Source organism: Lactuca virosa, chromosome 3 (assembly GCF_052849685.1).
Source record: "Lactuca virosa cultivar CGN04683 chromosome 3, Lactuca_virosa_CGN04683_v6, whole genome shotgun sequence".
NCBI lineage: Eukaryota > Viridiplantae > Streptophyta > Magnoliopsida > Asterales > Asteraceae > Lactuca > Lactuca virosa.
The window spans coordinates 212,493,970-212,513,184 of record NC_136428.1 but is presented as its reverse complement, the minus strand read 5'-3'; positions in this window follow the sequence as shown (position 1 = coordinate 212,513,184).

The following is a 19,215-nucleotide window of genomic DNA, read 5'->3' as shown; positions in this document are numbered from 1 at the left end:
AAACTTTTATCTTTCTGCCTAATTTGATTCTTCCCATTCGTTCTGCCATACATTGAGACTTTTCCAATGTTTCAGAATTATACTTAAACTTGTAAGTATAAACATATTTACTAAACTTTAGTAAATCAAATAGTCTTAACGAGCTTTGTGGTGGACATGACCAGTGCACAAGAATGTGTACTCGATCCCTTTAGTCCTTCACTTGACTCACACATCCATGTGAACAAGTAATTAGTCTTGATTTTTCCAATGCTTGAAAGTTCTCATTCATCATACTATTCAACTTACATGATTCCAAGTTTCGGTCCAATTGAAACTTGGGTGATGAGGAACTTTCCTGATTTGGTAAATTTAGACACTACCACAAATGAAAGAATCAAATCCATTTTCCAATATTGCTGTCAGTGGAATCATATAAGCAACAATTTTCCACAAATGTCATTGTAAGGATACTTCAAATAAACAAAATTAAACAATTTTCTTTTATTTTAAAACTTTGCGGAAAAACTTATCCTTACAATCCACATGGAAAATTGTTGTTATCTATTCCTTAGCAATATATCATAACTTCTTAAGCAACTGCTCAAAATTCTGATGCGATCGAAATCCACCTTCGCGATCAGAATCAGCACATACGTCTTTTAAGATTTCTCTCTATTCTTTGATTCTTAAAACATCAACATGTGACCCAGTCACATCATGTAATGAGGATCTCAGAATAGAACTTAACAGAGTTAGATAATGGGCTCTACCTGATGTAGAGTCAAACTTATTGACTTTAACATCATTAGGTAAATTTGGCAGCTTTGCAATCAACGCCCCTTCCTTTGGCAAAATAAACATATGGACCCTTTGGTAATGGGACTATCTCAGATTTAGCCTTTCTCTTTACCATTTGGTCAACCGGGTTGACTATGGCCAATCCCTTTCCATTGGGAAGAGAATGCTTTTTCTGGATTTCCAGTGTCACCATTGTCACTGTCCATAAAGTTTTTGGGAAGTTGATATTCTAATCAAATTTGCTTCACTATCGTTCCAAATCATTGCTGATTCAGCAGCACCAAGCAAATAGATATGATCATTAAGGTTCATGTCATAGTCTGTATCATAGTAGTCCCAAAGGAACTCACTATGTGACTTAGAAAGTGATTGAACATCCAACTTTCTCAAGACTTTGAAACGCAACTCTCCCGGCTTGTCAATATGTGACTTCATCTCTAAGATGTGATCACACATAGACCTTGCTTGCCATTAGGGCTTGAGTGACCTTGAACTTGTGGGTTAGGGAGAATAATTGGAGGAGGTGGAGGAAGAGAAGTATGACTTCCATGAGCCAAACTCGGGAAGTCATATTCATTAGGAAAGCTTGGTTTGGGAAGATCATTGTTGTCTAAACCAGACCTCAACAATGGGAGAAATTCACGTAAAGTTGATTTAAGTCCTTAATATAACACCCAATATGATATATTAAGGCTAGGACCCAACAAACTATTTTATAACTTGGAAGAGGGATGCCGTAATCCAAGCTATAAAATATTTGAAGGTAGGTGAATGACGATTCGCCAATTTCCACCAAGATAAATGAAATATATTATTAGGTTTTAATTGGTTTTGAAGCTCCTAGATTCTTTTGAGATTCATTGAACTTTTCAATGGCATGTTTCAATCTCGAGTGTGCCCTTCAGGTTTTGTGACTGGGATGCCGAGGATCACAAAACAAGGTGTGAAGTAACCATGCAAATATACTTGGTACCCTTAATATTTACCCCTCAATCGATGTGTCGGTTAACCACACACGCTCCAACGATACTATGATAAACATTAAGTTACCCTTTGCCTACCTTGTTAAGTCCAGGTTAGTGTGCCGGTTAACCACACACGCTCCACTAACAGCTTAAACAAAGTGCAATGTGTAATTTAATGGATTAGCACCTTATTCACATTTTCCTAAGTAACTAAGATTGGGAATTAATAAAAGGTTTATTTACTTAGTATTTATCATTAATACTTTTAATGAAGGGAGAATTATAGTCCTTGTCCTACCTGTTCGGCTAACGACCCTCCACCGGTCAAGGAAGCGGTGAGTGAGAGTGGACACCCATTAAACTGCCATTTTATAGGCAGTAACCTTATACCCCCTTATAGACCGGCTTCGTGAATGAGGCCTACTAATGTTAAGACGACTTGCTCTTATACATATAATATATTAAACTTTTAATATTATAATAGTATAAGGGTGTATTTTAGACATTTAAAATACTTGGTGGTTTAATCTATTAATTAAACTAGACTTTTAATTTAATTAAACTCAAACCATATATTTATGGATTAATAATACTCTTTTAATTAAACGCTTTAATTAACTATTAATAAAGTCCATAAGAGTTCATTTGAACTATTCAACAAAACATCATAATTCCAATTATTAAACTCAAAATTAAAATCATTTAATTAATTGTTTAAGTTATGAACCCAAGAGTTTTAGAATTCAATTCTTTTTTTCATAAAAAACTTTTCTCAAATTCCAAAACTTGAGGGCAAGTTTTGTAATTCTTGAAAACCTTTGGATTCCATAACTTATGGAATTAATGGTGTTTTATGATGAAACTTTCCATGTTCCATAACTTAAGAACAAGTTATGGAATTCTTTAAAACATTAACACCAAATTTTGTAACTCCATAAAAACTTTGAATCAATTTTTTTTAAAAAAAAAACTTTCATATCCATAACTTATGGAAGTTTCAAAAACCCTTAAGATCACAACTTTAAAAAAAACTTTTGAGCTCCAAAATTTTATGACAAAATATGTAACTCCTTAAAACATTTAAATCAAACTTTTAAAACTAATAAAATAATCATATCATTTTATCTTTTACTAAATTTGACCTAATTCAACTCATATAACAAATGATTCAAATTTTACAAATAATTCGTTTTTCACAAAACAAGTACTTATCTTAAAATTTGACAAACGTCATGTTTTTTTTTTTCCTTTTTTTTCAACTTTGAAAATCAAACATTTGCATGAATATAACAGAAAACAACCCATGGCTCTGATACCACTGTTGGGTTTTAGTATACTACAACATCCTATGGTGCACATACAACCCTAAATACCTTGGATCTATGTTTTCTCTATTATACATGCAAATATGAAGTTTCCAAGATATTACCCTATACTAGCATACAAATATCATATACTTGGGTAATAAAATAGATAGAATACATACCTTTTTTTTATGTAACTTGTCTTCATGAAGCTTGAGTGCCTAGTGCCCTAAGTGTGACACCTCAAATGGTTCACACAACACCATGAACACTTGGAATAACCTTGAGAATAAGGATACTTTGGTTCTCTCTAGTGAAATCGGCCTTGCCCTTTTGTGTACACACACTAGTGCCCATTTCACCAACCAAGGACATCTTTATATAATGTGGAGATTAGGGTTAAACTCTAATACCCATGACCTTTCATTTCATATGATCCATGGGTTAAACACTCCATGGACTATCCATGAAAGCTTAGCCCAACCTAAATGAACTTGGCCCATCACACATGTCTTAAAGTCCATATTTAATTAGTTCCTTTTGATCACTTAATTAATTATAAATTAATTCTTGATCAATACTAATTAAATAATATGATTATATATTAATATATTAGAACTTATAATATATTAATATAAATCACTAGTATCCTTTTTCCTCATCTTGTCTATCCAATTGTCCCGATGCCATGCAACCCAAATGGACCATGCCGGGTCGGGTCAAGTGTGACAACCTGAAATTTTATTCCGTCACTGTAACCCTTTCCGTTAATAAAATTTATTTTATTATTAAAATTGTCTGTTAACTTTTAAGTTAAATAATTCATCTAGGGTTATTGTCATAATTTCCTACGTGTAGGAAATCAATAAAATCACATATAATACCCTTGATAATCCTTTGGAAAAATTTCTAATTTACGACTAAGTCGGGTTACGGTCACTTAATCGGGTAAAATCTTAAACTCCGTTTAATGTCGGGATTGGGTGTGTCCCCACCTAACCGTGGACTCAACCCCATATAAGGGTTGAGTGGACTCCATTTGAACCTTTTCACCCACCTTAGAACTTTCTCTCTCTACTCTCTCTCTAAAAATCGGGTTTTGATCAAGAATCACCTCATTCAAGCTCCAAAATCGTAAGTAATCCTTCTTAACTTGTTGTTTAACTTAACATGCATGCAAATCTATGGGTTAAACTCTCAAAAACCCCAAAAACTTGTGTTTACGGTTTGGGAACACCTCCCAAAACCGTAAACTCCCGTAAGGGGGTTTTGAAGCCCCAAAACCCTTTCAAACCTCTTCTAATGTTTAGCTATGGCTTAGGAACTTGCATGCATGAACTTAGAACACCAAAATCATGTCTTTATGGGACTAGACATGGGTTTACGGTCCATGAACATTCATGAACCGTAAACACCCTAAAAAGGGGTTTTGATTCCCCAAAACCTTTCCAATGCTTGGCTAATGACCTAGAAACTTGCTTGAATGATATTACAACCGTAAAACATGGATTGAGAAGTGTAAACATGAGTTTACGGTTTGGGAAGGTCTCCCAAAAACCGTAAACACCTCCAAATTGTGTTTAAGTGCCCTTAACACCTTGTATGGCTTACATTTGGGTCTAGAACCTTGCATGCATGACCTACAACCACCAAAACACATGAAAAATGGACACACATGAGTTTACGGCCGTAAACCCATGTGTTTACGACCGTAAACTCCCCAAGGAGTGGTTCAGAAACCGTAAACTCCATAAAGGGTCCATTCCAAGCCCCAAACACTTCCTAAGCCCTTGAATCAACCCTAGAACCCTTCCTTGTGAAGCATGAGACCTTGAAACACCCAAATGCACCATTCCCATGAGTTTACGGCCGTAAACTCATGGGGGATATGGTCTTTGGACCGTAAACACCCCTAAGGGCTTACACTTGAAGAGTAAACTCCATATCAAGGCCCAACACTCCTTAGATGCAACCCGGATCATTCCTAACACTTGAAATAAAGTGTTTTCGCGCCTCGGGTGTATTATCTTACTTAATTAGTAGTTCAATGTCTAATTAGATACAATTATGTATCTCCCCATGTTACATAGGATCCTCGCGCGTGTTCAAGCCCTAAATTGACACTTAGCATCCTATCCGGCACATTTCTCGTCTGGTGATTTCATACCCCTACACTTTTCCGAGTTTTTTCATGTTTTTCAGGGGGGAATACAAGCAAATCATAAAGGTTTTTGTAACTTAAAAACTGATGTAATTATACGATTTTCTATCAAACTTTAGATACTGTATCCCTTTTGTAACATGCGGAGCATAAGGGACGTTTTCTAAATATAATTACATAGTTTTCAGAACAGCGTGAAAACTTCTCAAATAATTCAAATTATTATGGGAATAATTTGGGATCTTTATTACTTGTTTTACGGATTCAGATTTCATGCAAAGTCAATATATATAAACTATGTCTGATTTAGTTTATCCATGTTAAACCTAGAGTATCATGCTAAATAATTACTTTGTATGTAATTATTTATACTCTACTTTGTTCCAAACGATTTCGAAATTTGATGACGACCAGTTATCCCGTGATTTAGTTAATACTAACTTGTGAGACTTATCTTCGATATACCCTTCGGGTTACTAGTAAATCCTCTCCGGAAGTATAACCAGAGTCTGCTGGAGGGAGAACGTGAAATTTGTGGATAGATCTATTCGGGACTGACAATCCCACACCTAAACTGCTAGCTACAGTTAGGCGGGCACGCCTGGGGTGACAAATTTTGAAAATCGATCGACGCCTGAAAAACGTCAAGGAGGTCACGGGTCAAATCAGTATGGTTATACGACTCATAATACGTACTAAATTAACTAACTCTATTCACGGATGTCTTTCTTTCATCTATAGTTTTATGTATTAAAACTACCTACTTTCGTACTGGATGGGAATTCCAGGATCCTAACTTATGGTTTTCTTAACTTATTGATGATTAGTCAAGGTTTTTCTCATTCTATGGAAACTAACTTACATGTTAGAAAATATGGGATTTTCTGGGAAAACATGCTTATGTAATTCATAACTCAGTAATAATGGTTTTCGATATAACAACAATCTTTATTAAAAGAAATGAATTATTTATCACAAGATTAAATAACCGGTTTTCCTTACAAAACATGCTTATGAACTCACCAGCTTTATGCTGATATTTTAAAACTGATTGTATTCTCAGGTTCTCGTTAGACAGGTATCCCATTACTTTTGGAGAAGACGGAGTGTATAGAAGTCTCGTCTTTACTTTTGATATACTGATGTATATAAATTATGTATTTCTCCACTCTCAAACGAATGTAACTTTTCTTATGCAATGTAATGGTTGTGCTTACTATGATTACTATGTTCAATGGTTGTGATACTACGTATGACGTCCTCCGCCCCGGAACGTTTCCGCCGCCGGTTTCGGGGTGCGACAGATTGGTATCAGAGCTATTGTTTATAGTGAAATAAGTATACCGAACCTTACATGGTATACAACTATAAACACTAAGGGGCCTAAGTGCTCTAAACTAAAAGTATACTTTCAAAATATAAGTATTTTTACAAAAGTATACGAGTATACCCGTGTCCCAGGAACCGTGCCTTAAGCAGAACAAAACAAAAGTATTTTGGATGTTAAACACTGCGGTTAAACCTGGGCAGTTATGTAATCATGTCTAGGGTCAATATAGCATGATCAACTATATTTATTCGAGACATGACCAACATGTGCTTGGGAGTGACTTTGGTGTTACAACAGGCCTAAAACTTACCTAATATCTATCCAACTCAAAATACTATAGGAGTATTTTAGTCAAAACCGAATGCATTGTAGAAGTTCATCCCAAGTGTTGCTACTCATTCCTTCCTTAGCGATAGTTTACTTGCTTTAGTAACTTTTCCTATACTATCGCTTTGTAGAACACTCTAACTGCCATAATGAGATATCCCTTGTTTCATATCTCTAAATTCTATCCAGAGGACTTACCATCCTCTTCTTCCTGATTGTTTTAGAACAAGATGCCTCCCCGAAAAAGACCTATCAGGAGAAACGACGACACTCCACCACCACCACCGCCTCCTCAGTTTGATCCTGTCATATTCCAGGCAGCTGTTACTGCCGCAGTGGCTGCCGCAATGTCACAAATGAATCCTGGTGGATCTGGTGGTCAGGGAGGTGGTATGCATCCCCAAATCCAGGAAGGCGGTCAGGAACGCCAGAAAGAATGCTCTTATAAGGACTTCATGAACGCAAAACCCACAACTTTCGACGGCACAGGAGGTGTTATTTCCCTGACTCAATGGTTCGAAAAGATTGAGTCCATATTTGAAATTTGTGCCTGTTCGGAGGCCAACAAAGTGAAATTTGCCGCTTGCACTTTCGTCAATAAATCATTAACCTGGTGGAACGGCCGGGTCAAGTCCTTAACCCTACCGGTGGCAAATGCTATGGGTTGTGAAAGCCTAAAGGAACTTATGATAGCCCAGTACTGCCCACGGGGCGAGATGCAGAAACTCGAACACGAACTCTGGACCCTAAGGATGAAGGGTTCCGACATTGCTTCTTATACTTCTAGGTTTGAAGACCTGGCACTCCTTTGTCCGGGAATGATCTCCCCCGAAAGCAAAAAGATTGAACGATTCATTTGGGGGCTGACCCAGCCAACCAAGGGAAATGTTTTGGCTGCGAAGCCAGACACCTTCGACAGCGCTAAATGTTTGGCGTAAACTCTGATTGATCATGGTGACGATCTCGAGGAAGTGGCCACCGTTCCTGAACCGGCTAAAGGGAGCGGTGAAAATAAAAAGAAATTCTGGAACAAACGAAAGGGTCAAGGTTCGCAAGGATCCTCGAAGAAACAGCAAACTGTGGCAGTTCACGCTGCTACAACTCCTACCGCCGCTCCTACAACTCAAGCTCCTACCAGTGGATATACTGGTACCCTCCCCTGGTGCGACAAGTGTAGTTACCACCATCGTACTTCTGGACCTTGTCGTGAAAAGCTCTACAACAATTGTGGTAAAAAGGGCCATCTGGCTCGAGACTGCAGAAACCCAGTTCAACAAACTACTCAGGCCTCTGGAGCAGGTGTTGGTCGAGCCTGCTACAACTGTGGGGAGGTTGGGCATTTCAAGAGAAACCGCCCCAAAGCAGCAACAACCAACAACACCGGGAGAGTTCTAACTATGGGACAAGAGGAGGCAGTCGCCGACCCCACCGTTGTCACGGGTACGTTCCTTCTCGACAACTCTTATGCATGCATCCTTTTCGATTCTGGTGCAGAACGAAGTTTTGTTAGCCATTCATTCAAACGTCTTCTTAAACATAATCCTCAACCATTAACCGAAAAGTTTACCGTCGAAATGGCTAACGGTGAGAAAGAGAGCACTAACGAGATATACGTAGGTTGTACCCTTACCTTAAACGACCATTTATTTTCCATTGACCTTATGCCAGTCTCCATAAAAAGCTTTGATGTCATCATCGGCATGGATTGGTTGAGCCCCAATCGTGCTGATATCCTTTGTTTCGAAAAGGTTATACGTCTCAATCTTTCACCGGACGAAACTCTTGTAATCTACGGTGATAAACTCAGTTCAAACCTTCGCATCATTTCGTGCATCAAAGCCCAGAAACTCCTGCGGAAAGAGTGTTATGCATTCCTAGCCCACGTCATTAACGAGAAGCAAGAAGTTAATGACCTCGAGAGCATCCCCGAAGTCTGCAACTTTCCCGATGTTTTTCCAGAAGACCTCCCAGGAATCCCTCCTGAACGCCAAGTCGAGTTTCGTATCGACTTAGTCCCCGGAGCTACCCCCGTAGCCAAATCTCCCTACCGATTAGCACCAGCAGAAATGCAAGAGTTATCTAGTCAGCTCGACGAGCTGCTCATCAAAGGATTCATCAGACCGAGTTCCTCACCCTGGGGAGCCCCGATCTTGTTTGTGAAAAAGAAGGATGGATCCTTTCGAATGTGTATCGATTATCGGGAGCTGAATAAGCTCACAATCAAAAACCGTTATCCTCTTCCTCGGATAGACGACCTTTTCGATCAACTTCAAGGAGCCAGCTACTTCTCGAAAATAGATTTAAGATCAGGGTACCATCAGCTACGAGTCCATGAGGGTGATGTTCCTAAAACAGCCTTTCGAACTCGATATGGTCACGACGAGTTCGTAGTTATGCCCTTCGGCCTAACCAACGCACCGGCAGTATTCATGGACCTGATGAATCGGGTGTGCCGTCCTTTCCTGGACAAGTTCGTCATCGTATTCATTGACGATATACTTGTCTATTCCAAAAATGAGGAAGATCACAAACAACACTTGAAATCAGTACTGGAAACCTTAAGGACGGAGAAGTTGTACGCGAAATTCTCCAAATGTGAATTCTGGATCCGAAGAGTAACTTTCCTAGGTCACGTAGTAAGCGAGGAAGGCATACACGTGGACCCCTCCAAAATCAAAGCGATAGAGAACTGGTCAACACCAACGACACCCACTGAAATCCGTCAATTCTTGGGTCTCGCTGGCTACTATCGCAGATTTATCCAAAATTTCTCCAGAATTGCCAAACCCTTAACCACTCTAACTCAGAAAGGCGTACCCTTTTGTTGGAGTGAAAAGCAAGACACTGCGTTCCAAACATTGAAGCGGGCCCTATGCAGCGCACCTATACTGTCTCTGCCCGAAGGGACAGAAGACTTCGTTGTTTACTGTGATGCATCTAATCAGGGCCTAGGTTGTGTGCTCATGCAACGGGGAAAAGTCATTGCTTATGCCTCGAGACAACTGAAAGTACACGAAGTCAACTACACGACGCACGACCTAGAATTGGGAGCAGTGGTCTTCGCATTGAAAATATGGAGACATTATCTCTACGGAACTAAGTGCACTATCTTCACTGACCATAAAAGTCTACAGCACATCCTCGACCAGAAGGAGCTGAACATGAGACAACGGCGATGGGTTGAACTACTCAACGACTACGAGTGTGAAATCCGCTACCATCCCGGCAAGGCCAATGTGGTGGCAGATGCCCTCAGCCGGAAAGAGTACTCAGGTCGTAGAGTGAAGGCACTGACTATGACTATCCATTCCCATTTATCTGCGCAAATCAAAGAGGCTCAGTTGGAAGCCTTAAGACCAGAGATCATGCCAGGCGAAGCCCTGAGAGGAATGGATAAGAATCTTGAGATCAGAAGCGACGGAGTCTATTGTTTCATGGACCGAATCTGGACCCCGAAAGTTCGGAGGTTTCAGGGAGGTTATCATGAACGAAGCTCACAATACCAAATACTGCGTACACCCAGGTTCGGATAAGATGTACCTGGATCTCAAGAAACTATACTGGTGGCCAAACATGAAAGCAGAGATCGCTACCTTCGTGGGCAAGTGCCTGACTTGCGCCAAGGTGAAGGTCGAATATCAGAAACCCTCCGGTCTACTCCAACAACCAGAGATACCTGAATGGAAGTGGGAGAGGATTACTATGGATTTCATTACCAAACTACCCAAATCTCCGAGTGGGTACGACGCCATTTGGGTAATTGTCGATCGACTAACCAAATCCGCTCACTTCCTTCCTATCAAGGAAAACTTCAAAATGGAGAGACTCACGCGAATCTACATCCAAGAGGTAGTCCTACTGCACGGTGTGCCTGTGTCCATTATTTCCGATCGGGATAGCAGGTTCACTTCGAGATTCTGGCAGTCACTACAGAAGACTCTTGGAACTAAGCTGGATATGTGCACGACTTACCATCCTCAAACAGATGGACAGAGTGAGAGGACCATCCAAACCTTGGAAGACATGTTGAGAGCCTGCGTCATCGATTTCGGCGCATCGTGGGACACTCATCTTCCTTTGGTTGAATTTTCTTATAACAACAGCTACTATACCAGCATCAAGGCTGCGCCTTTTGAAGCCCTCTATGGCCGCAAGTGCAGATCCCCTCTGTGCTGGGCTGAGGTGGGCGACACGCAGCTGGTCAAGGGACAAGTCCCTGACAGCACTCTCACTGGTCCAGAAATCATCCGCGAAACCACCGAAAGAATCGTACAAATTCGAGAACGACTTAAGGCCTCCCGAGATAGACAAAAGAGCTACGCCTATAAACGACGAAATCCCTTGGAATTCCAGGTTGGAGACCGTGTCCTGTTGAAAGTCTCACCCTGGAAAGGCATGATACGCTTCGGAAAACATGGAAAGCTGAATCCAAGATACATAGGACCCTTCGAGATCCTCGCTAGGATCGGTCCCGTAGCCTACAAACTTCGATTACCTCATGAACTTAGCAATATCCATCCTGTCTTCCACGTCTCTAATCTTAAAAAGTGTCTTTTCGATGAGACCCTTGTGATCCCTCTTGATGAGATCAAGATCAATGAAAATCTGAACTTTGTGGAAGAACCAATCGAAATCATGGATCGAGAAATCAAACGAATGAAACAAAGCCGCATCCCGATAGTGAAGGTTCGCTGGAATGCGAAGCGGGGACCCGAATTCACGTGGGAGCGCGAAGACTCGATGAAACAGAAATATCCGCATCTCTTTCCAAATCCATGATTTGTATCTTAATTCTAAATTTCGGGACGAAATTCCCTCTAACGGGGGGATGATGTGACAACCCGAAATTTTATTCCGTCACTGTAACCCTTTCCGTTAATAAAATTTATTTTATTATTCAAATTGTCTGTTAACTTTTAAGTTAAATAATTCATCTAGGGTTATTGTCATAATTTCCTACGTGTAGGAAATCAATAAAATCACATATAATACCCTCGATAATCCTTTGGAAAAATTTCTAATTTACGACTAAGTCGGGTTACGGTCACTTAATCGGGTAAAATCTTAAACTCCGTTTAATGTCGGGATTGGGTGTGTCCCCACCTAACCGTGGACTCAACCCCATATAAGGGTTGAGTGGACTCCATTTGAACCTTTTCACCCACCTTGGAACTTTCTCTCTCTACTCTCTCTCTAAAAATCGGGTTTTGATCAAGAATCACCTCATTCAAGCTCCAAAATCGTAAGTAATCCTTCTTAACTTGTTGTTTAACTTAACATGCATGCAAATCTATGGGTTAAACTCTCAAAAACCCCAAAAACTTGTGTTTACGATTTGGGAACACCTCCCAAAACCGTAAACTCCCATAAGGGGGTTTTGAAGCCCCAAAACCCTTTCAAACCTCTTCTAATGTTTAGCTATGGCTTAGGAACTTGCATGCATGAACTTAGAACACCAAAATCATGTCTTTATGGGACTAGACATGGGTTTACGGTCCATGAACATTCATGAACCGTAAACACCCTAAAAAGGGGTTTTGATGCCCCAAAACCTTTCCAATGCTTGGCTAATGACCTAGAAACATGCTTGAATGATCTTACAACCCTAAAACATGGATTGAGAAGTGTAAACATGATTTTACGGTTTGGGAAGGTCTCCCAAAAACCGTAAACACCTCCAAAGGGTGTTTAAGTGCCCTTAACACCTTGTATGGCTTACATTTGGGTCTAGAACCTTGCATGCATGACCTACAACCACCAAAACACATGAAAAATGGACACACATGAGTTTACGGCCGTAAACCCATGTGTTTACGACCGTAAACTCCCCAAGGAGTGGTTCAGAAACCGTAAACTCCATAAAGGGTCCATTCCAAGCCCCAAACACTTCCTAAGCCCTTGAATCAACCCTAGAACCCTTCCTTGTGAAGCATGAGACCTTGAAACACCCAAATGCACCATTCCCATGAGTTTACGGCCGTAAACTCATGGGGGATATGGTCTTTGGACCGTAAACACCCCTAAGGGCTTACACTTGAAGAGTAAACTCCATATCAAGGCCCAACACTCCTTAGATGCAACCCGGATCATTCCTAACACTTGAAATAAAGTGTTTTCGCGCCTCGGGTGTATTATCTTACTTAATTAGTAGTTCAATGTCTAATTAGATACAATTATGTATCTCCCCATGTTACATAGGATCCTCGCGCGTGTTCAAGCCCTAAATTGACACTTAACATCCTATCCGACACATTTCTCGTCTGGTGAGTTCATACCCCTACACTTTTCCGAGTTTTTTCATGTTTTTCAGGGGGGAATACAAGCAAATCATAAAGGTTTTTGTAACTTAAAAACTGATGTAATTATATGATTTTCTATCAAACTTTAGATACTGTATCCCTTTTGTAACATGCGGAGCATAAGGGACGTTTTCTAAATATAATTACATAGTTTTCAGAACAGCGTGAAAACTTCTCAAATCATTCAAATTATTATGGGAATAATTTGGGATCTTTATTACTTGTTTTACGGATTCAGATTTCATGCAAAGTCAATATATATAAACTATGTCTGATTTAGTTTATCCATGCTAAACCTAGAGTATCATGCTAAATAATTACTTTGTATGTAATTATTTATACTCTACTTTGTTCCAAACGATTTCGAAATTTGATGACGACCAGTTATCCTGTGATTTAGTTAATACTAACTTGTGAGACTTATCTTCGATATACCCTTCGGGTTACCAGTAAATCCTCTCCGGAAGTATAACCAGAGTCTCCTGGAGGGAGAACGTGAAATTTGTGGATAGATCTATTCGGGACTGACAATCCCACACCTAAACTGCTAGCTACAGTTAGGCGGGCACACCTGGGGTGACAAATTTTGAAAATCGATCGACGCCTGAAAAACGTCAAGGAGGTCACGGGTCAAATCAGTATGGTTATACGACTCACAATACGTACTAAATTAACTAACTCTATTCACGGATGTCTTTCTTTCATCTATAGTTTTATGTATTAAAACTACCTACTTTCGTACTGGAGGGGAATTCCAGGATCCTAACTTATGGTTTTCTTAACTTATTGATGATTAGTCAAGGTTTTTCTCATTCTATGGAAACCAACTTACATGTTAGAAAATATGGGATTTTCTGGGAAAACATGCTTATGTAATTCATAACTCAGTAACAATGGTTTTCGATATAACAACAATATTTATTAAAGGAAATGAATTACTTATCACAAGATTAAATAACCGGTTTTCCTTACAAAACATGCTTATGAACTTACCAGCTTTATGCTGATATTTTAAAACTGCTTGTATTCTCAGGTTCTCGTTAGACAGGTATCCCGTTACTTTTGGAGAAGACGGAGTGTATAGAAGTCTCGTCTTTACTTTTGATATACTGATGTATATAAACTATGTATTTCTCCACTCTCAAACGAATATAACTTTTCTTATGCAATGTAATGGTTGTGCTTACTATGATTACTATGTTCAATGGTTGTGATACTATGTATGACGTCCTCCGCCCCGGAACGTTTCCGCCGCCGGTTTCGGGGTACGACATCAAGTACATACCAAATATAGTTATGGACTTAGACATTAATCCAACACAATGGATTCTCAAAGTCAAACACATCTTCATGAAATGGATACTGTCATGGGTACAACCACACACATTCCAAGACTGCTGTCTGCAGATGGTTTTCCTGAATGGAAATACCAGATTGAGAAGTACATTAAGATGAAAGACTTCAAAGTTTGGAGAAGCATAATCAAGGGTCCTGTCAGAATTACTATGACGGTTGGAGGACAAGTGATTAACAAAGAAGTTGAGAATTATACAGATGATGATTTTGAGAAAGTTGAAGAACAGGAAAGGGCTTTGGCCACTCTGACCATGGCTTTATCTCTTGATATAGCTCAAGGTTTCAGAGAGTATACTTCTGTTAAGGATTTGTGGGAGGCCTTGATTGAGGTGTATGAAGGAAATGAAGACATGAAGGAAAGACGCCAGGATATGTTGCGACAGAAATTCAACATGTTTAACTACATTCCCGGAGAAACCCTGGAGGCACAGCTGCAGCGATTCACATCTCTCAATACTGAAATGAACATATCTGGGATCTTCTTGACCAAGTTCGAGATAAATAAAAAGCTACTGTATGCTCTTCCAAGGTCTTGGGACATGAATGTTGCTGTGATTAAGAAGACCAAGGATCTAAATCGCCTCACTCTTGCTGAAACAATGGCGATCATCAAAGCTTGTGATATTGATGATAAACAGCGCGAGATTAACCATGTGAATTCGTATTCGACTGCAAATATCGAAATTTCCTCTAACAATTCTCTTTCATCAATCATCTCTTCTCCAAGTCAAGGATTTGCTGTTCAACAACCTCAAATTCAAACCTTCACTACTGCGTCATCCATGCCTCACTCTCAAAGCCAGCCATTCGTCACTCCACAAGCTGTTCCCTCATCTAATGTGCCAGTTGTAGCCTCTTCCTCAAACACAAAGGAAAGTGATGAAAATCTTGCTCTTGCTACAGGACTTGCTAACTGCTATAATGCCTTTGTAGCTGGATGTGACAACCCGAAAGATATTCCGTTAACATAACCCATGCCGTTAATAAAATTTATTTTTATTTTGGGTTTTTCCGTTCACTTTCAAATTAAATAATTCATTTAGAATTATTATTATTTTTCCTATGTATTGAAACGAAATATTTATTTGAGTGAAAACACTCTAAATAATCTTTTGAAAATTTCTAGACTACGACTAATACGGGTAATGGTCATTTACCCGGGGTAAAATATTAAGCTCCGTTTAATGTCCGTATTGGGTGTATTCCCACCGGGTCACTAACTCTAGACACATAAAAGGGTGGAGTGACCACCATTTGAGCTTTTCCCACACTTCAACTTTCTCTCTCTACTCTCTCTCTAGAAATCGAACTCTCTCAAGAAATCTTCACTTTCAAGCTCCAATTTGGTAAGTGATCCTTCCTAACTAGTTGTTTATCCTATCATGCATGCAAATCTATGTTTGAACCTCCCAAAAATCACCAAAAGTATGTGTTTACGGTTTGGGGGAAACCTTCCAAAACCGTAAACTCCTTCAATGGGGGGTTTTGAAGCCCCAAAACCCTTCCAAACCTCTTCTAATGCTTAGATCCTTACATGCATGGAGTTAGAACCACAAGATCATGAATTTTTGGCCAAAAACATGAGTTTACGGTTCTTGAATGTTCAAGAACCGTAAACACCCTTTCATGGGGTTTTGATGCTCCTTAACCCTCCCAATGCATGTCTAATGGCCTCGAAACTTGCTTAGATGATCTTAGAACCCTAAAACATGTCCAAATGAGCATAAACTTGAGTTTACGGTTTGGGAACGTCTCCCAAAACCGTAAACACCTTCCAAGGGTGTTATAATGCTCCAGACACTTTGCATGGCTTGTATTTGAGTCTAGAACTTGCATGAATGGCCTACAAACCACCAAAACACATGGAAAATGGACAAACATGGACAAGGGTGGGTTTACGGCCGTAAACCCATGAGTTTACGACCGTAAACTCCCCAAGGGTGGTCCAAGGACCGTAAACCCATGAGTTTACGACCGTAAACTCCCCAAGGGTGGTCCAAGGACCGTAAACCCTAATTCCTAGGCCATTTCATGTCCCGATCACTTCCTAAGCCATGGAATCAACCTTAGAACATTCCCGTGTGCAAGATAAGGTCATTGATCAACCAAGAACACACCACTCATGAGTTTACGGTCGTAAACTCATGGGGGATGTGGTCTTTGGACCGTAAACTCCCCTAAGGGTTTACACTTGAAGAGTAAACACCTTATCTAGGCCCTACACTCCTTAGATACAACCTGTACCATCCCTAACACTTGAATTGAAGTGTTTTCATGCCTCGGAGTGTATTATCCTGCTATCTTAGTAAATCAAAGTCTAATTAGATACAATTATGTATCTCTTCATGTTACATAGGAACCTCACGCGTGTTCAAGTCCTAAGTTGCCTTCTAGCATCCTACTCGGCACATTCTCGTCAGGTGAGTTCATACCCCTACACCTTTTCCAAGTATTTCATGTTTTCAGGGGGGGAATACAAGCAAAATCATAAAGGTTTTCATAACTTGAAAGAAACTGATGTAATTATACGACTCTCCGATGAACTTATATTACTTTATCCCTCTTGTAATTGGCAGAGCATAAGGGATATTTTCTAAATATAATTACATAGTTTTCCTAAAACCGTATGGAACTTATCAAACCTTTCCAATCTAAACGGGAAAAACTTATCAAACTGTGCAAATTATTATGGGAATAATTTGGGGATCTTTACCACTTGTTATACGAATTTCGATTTCATGCAAAGTCAAAAATATAAACTATGTCTGATTTAGTTTATCTATGTCTAATCTAGAGTATCATGCTAAATAATTATGTTGTATTTAATTATTTATACTCTACTATGTTTCAAACTAATTCGAAACTCGAAAACGATTGAATCATCTGAAAATCTGTAAATACTAGCTTGTGAGACTTATCTTCGTTATATCCTTCGGGATACCAATAAATCCTCACCGGAAGTATAACTAGAGTCTCCTGGAGGGAGAACGTGAAATTTGTGGATAGATCTATTCGGTACTGACAATCCCACACCTAAACTGTTAGCTACAGTTAGGCGGGCACGCCTGGGGTGACAAATTTTGTAAATCGAACGATGCCTGAAGAACGTCAAGGAGGTCACGGGTCATATCAGTATGGTTATACGGCTCACAATACGTATTTAACAAACCAACTTGGTTACGGATTTTTCTTACTTTATTTCAACTATAGTTTTATGTATTAAAACTACCTACTTTCACACTGGATGGTATTCCAGGGATCTAATCTAATAGTTTTATGTATTAAAACTACCTACTTTCGTACTGGATGGTATTCCAGGGATCTAATATATAGTTTTATGTATTAAAACTACCTACTTTCGTACTGGATAGTAATTCCAGAGTCATAACTTATGGTTTTCATATCCTATTCAAATTAACTTACATATAAGAAAATATGGGATTTTCTTGGATATCAACTGTTCATGAAACTAAAGGAAACTGAATCTTTTCCAGAAAACAAACCGCTTATGAACTCACCAGCTTTTTGGCTGATATTTTAAAAATGCTTGTATTCTCAGGGCATCCATAGACAGGTACTCCCACTAACTTTTGGAGAAGACGGAGCATATAGAAGACTCGTCTTCACTTTTGTTCTAACGAATGTATCTAAGAAAACTTGTAGTACCTTATTTTCAAACAAATGTAAAACTTTCTCATGTAATGTAATGGTTGTGTTTACTATGCTTGCTATGTACATTGGTTGTGATACTCTACATGACGTCACTCCGCCCCGGAACGTTTCCGCCATCGGTTTCGGGGTGTGACACTGGAGAGCTTCCACCTCAGTTGTCATTTGCTGATCTGGATCAGATTCATCCAGACGATGTGGAAGAGATGGATATCACGTGGCAAATTGCTATGGCAGTGTTCAGGGCGAAGCAATTTGCTAAGAAGACAGGGAAAAATAATTGGGGGATGAATGCTGATAAAAAGGTAGGGTTCAATAAGGGAAATCTGCGATGCTTCAACTGTCACGAGCCAGGTCATTTTGCTCGTGAGTGCCCAAAACTGGATCGAAGGTTAAACAATGACAGAACGATGGTTGCGGTGGGAAACAATCGTGGAGGTGCTGTGGCTAGCAGTGAGACTGTTATGGTTGCTCGTGAGTGCCCAAAACTGGATCAAAGGTTAAACAATGACAGAACGATGGTTGCGGTGGGAAACAATCGTGGAGGTGTTGTGGCTAGCAGTGAGACTGTTATGGTTGCTTAGTCATTTGACTGGGAGGACCAGATTCAGGCTCTGAACATTTCAAAACCTGAAAATGCTCACCTAGCCCAAATCAATGATAATGCTCCCTTGAAGAATGATGTAGTTGATCCTGAAGAGCAGATGATGGAGCTGCAGTTTGCACTGATGGTATCTTCTACTTCCGAGCCCAAGAAAAGTGAGGTAAGTTTACCTACTTGTTCTCAGGCATGTATTGATTATGTTAAAATTCTTCAAGACGAAATAGCATTATTACGTAGAGAAGTAGAGGATCTTAGATATGAGGGCTATCAACTTAGAAAAGGACAAAAACCCCTAAAGGCCCAGTTAGAAACAAAAATTAAGGACTTTAAGAGAATTCAGGAAGAATACAGTGAAAAATGTGAAAATTATTATTATATCAAGAGACAGAATGATGAATTAATTACTAAGCTTGATACATT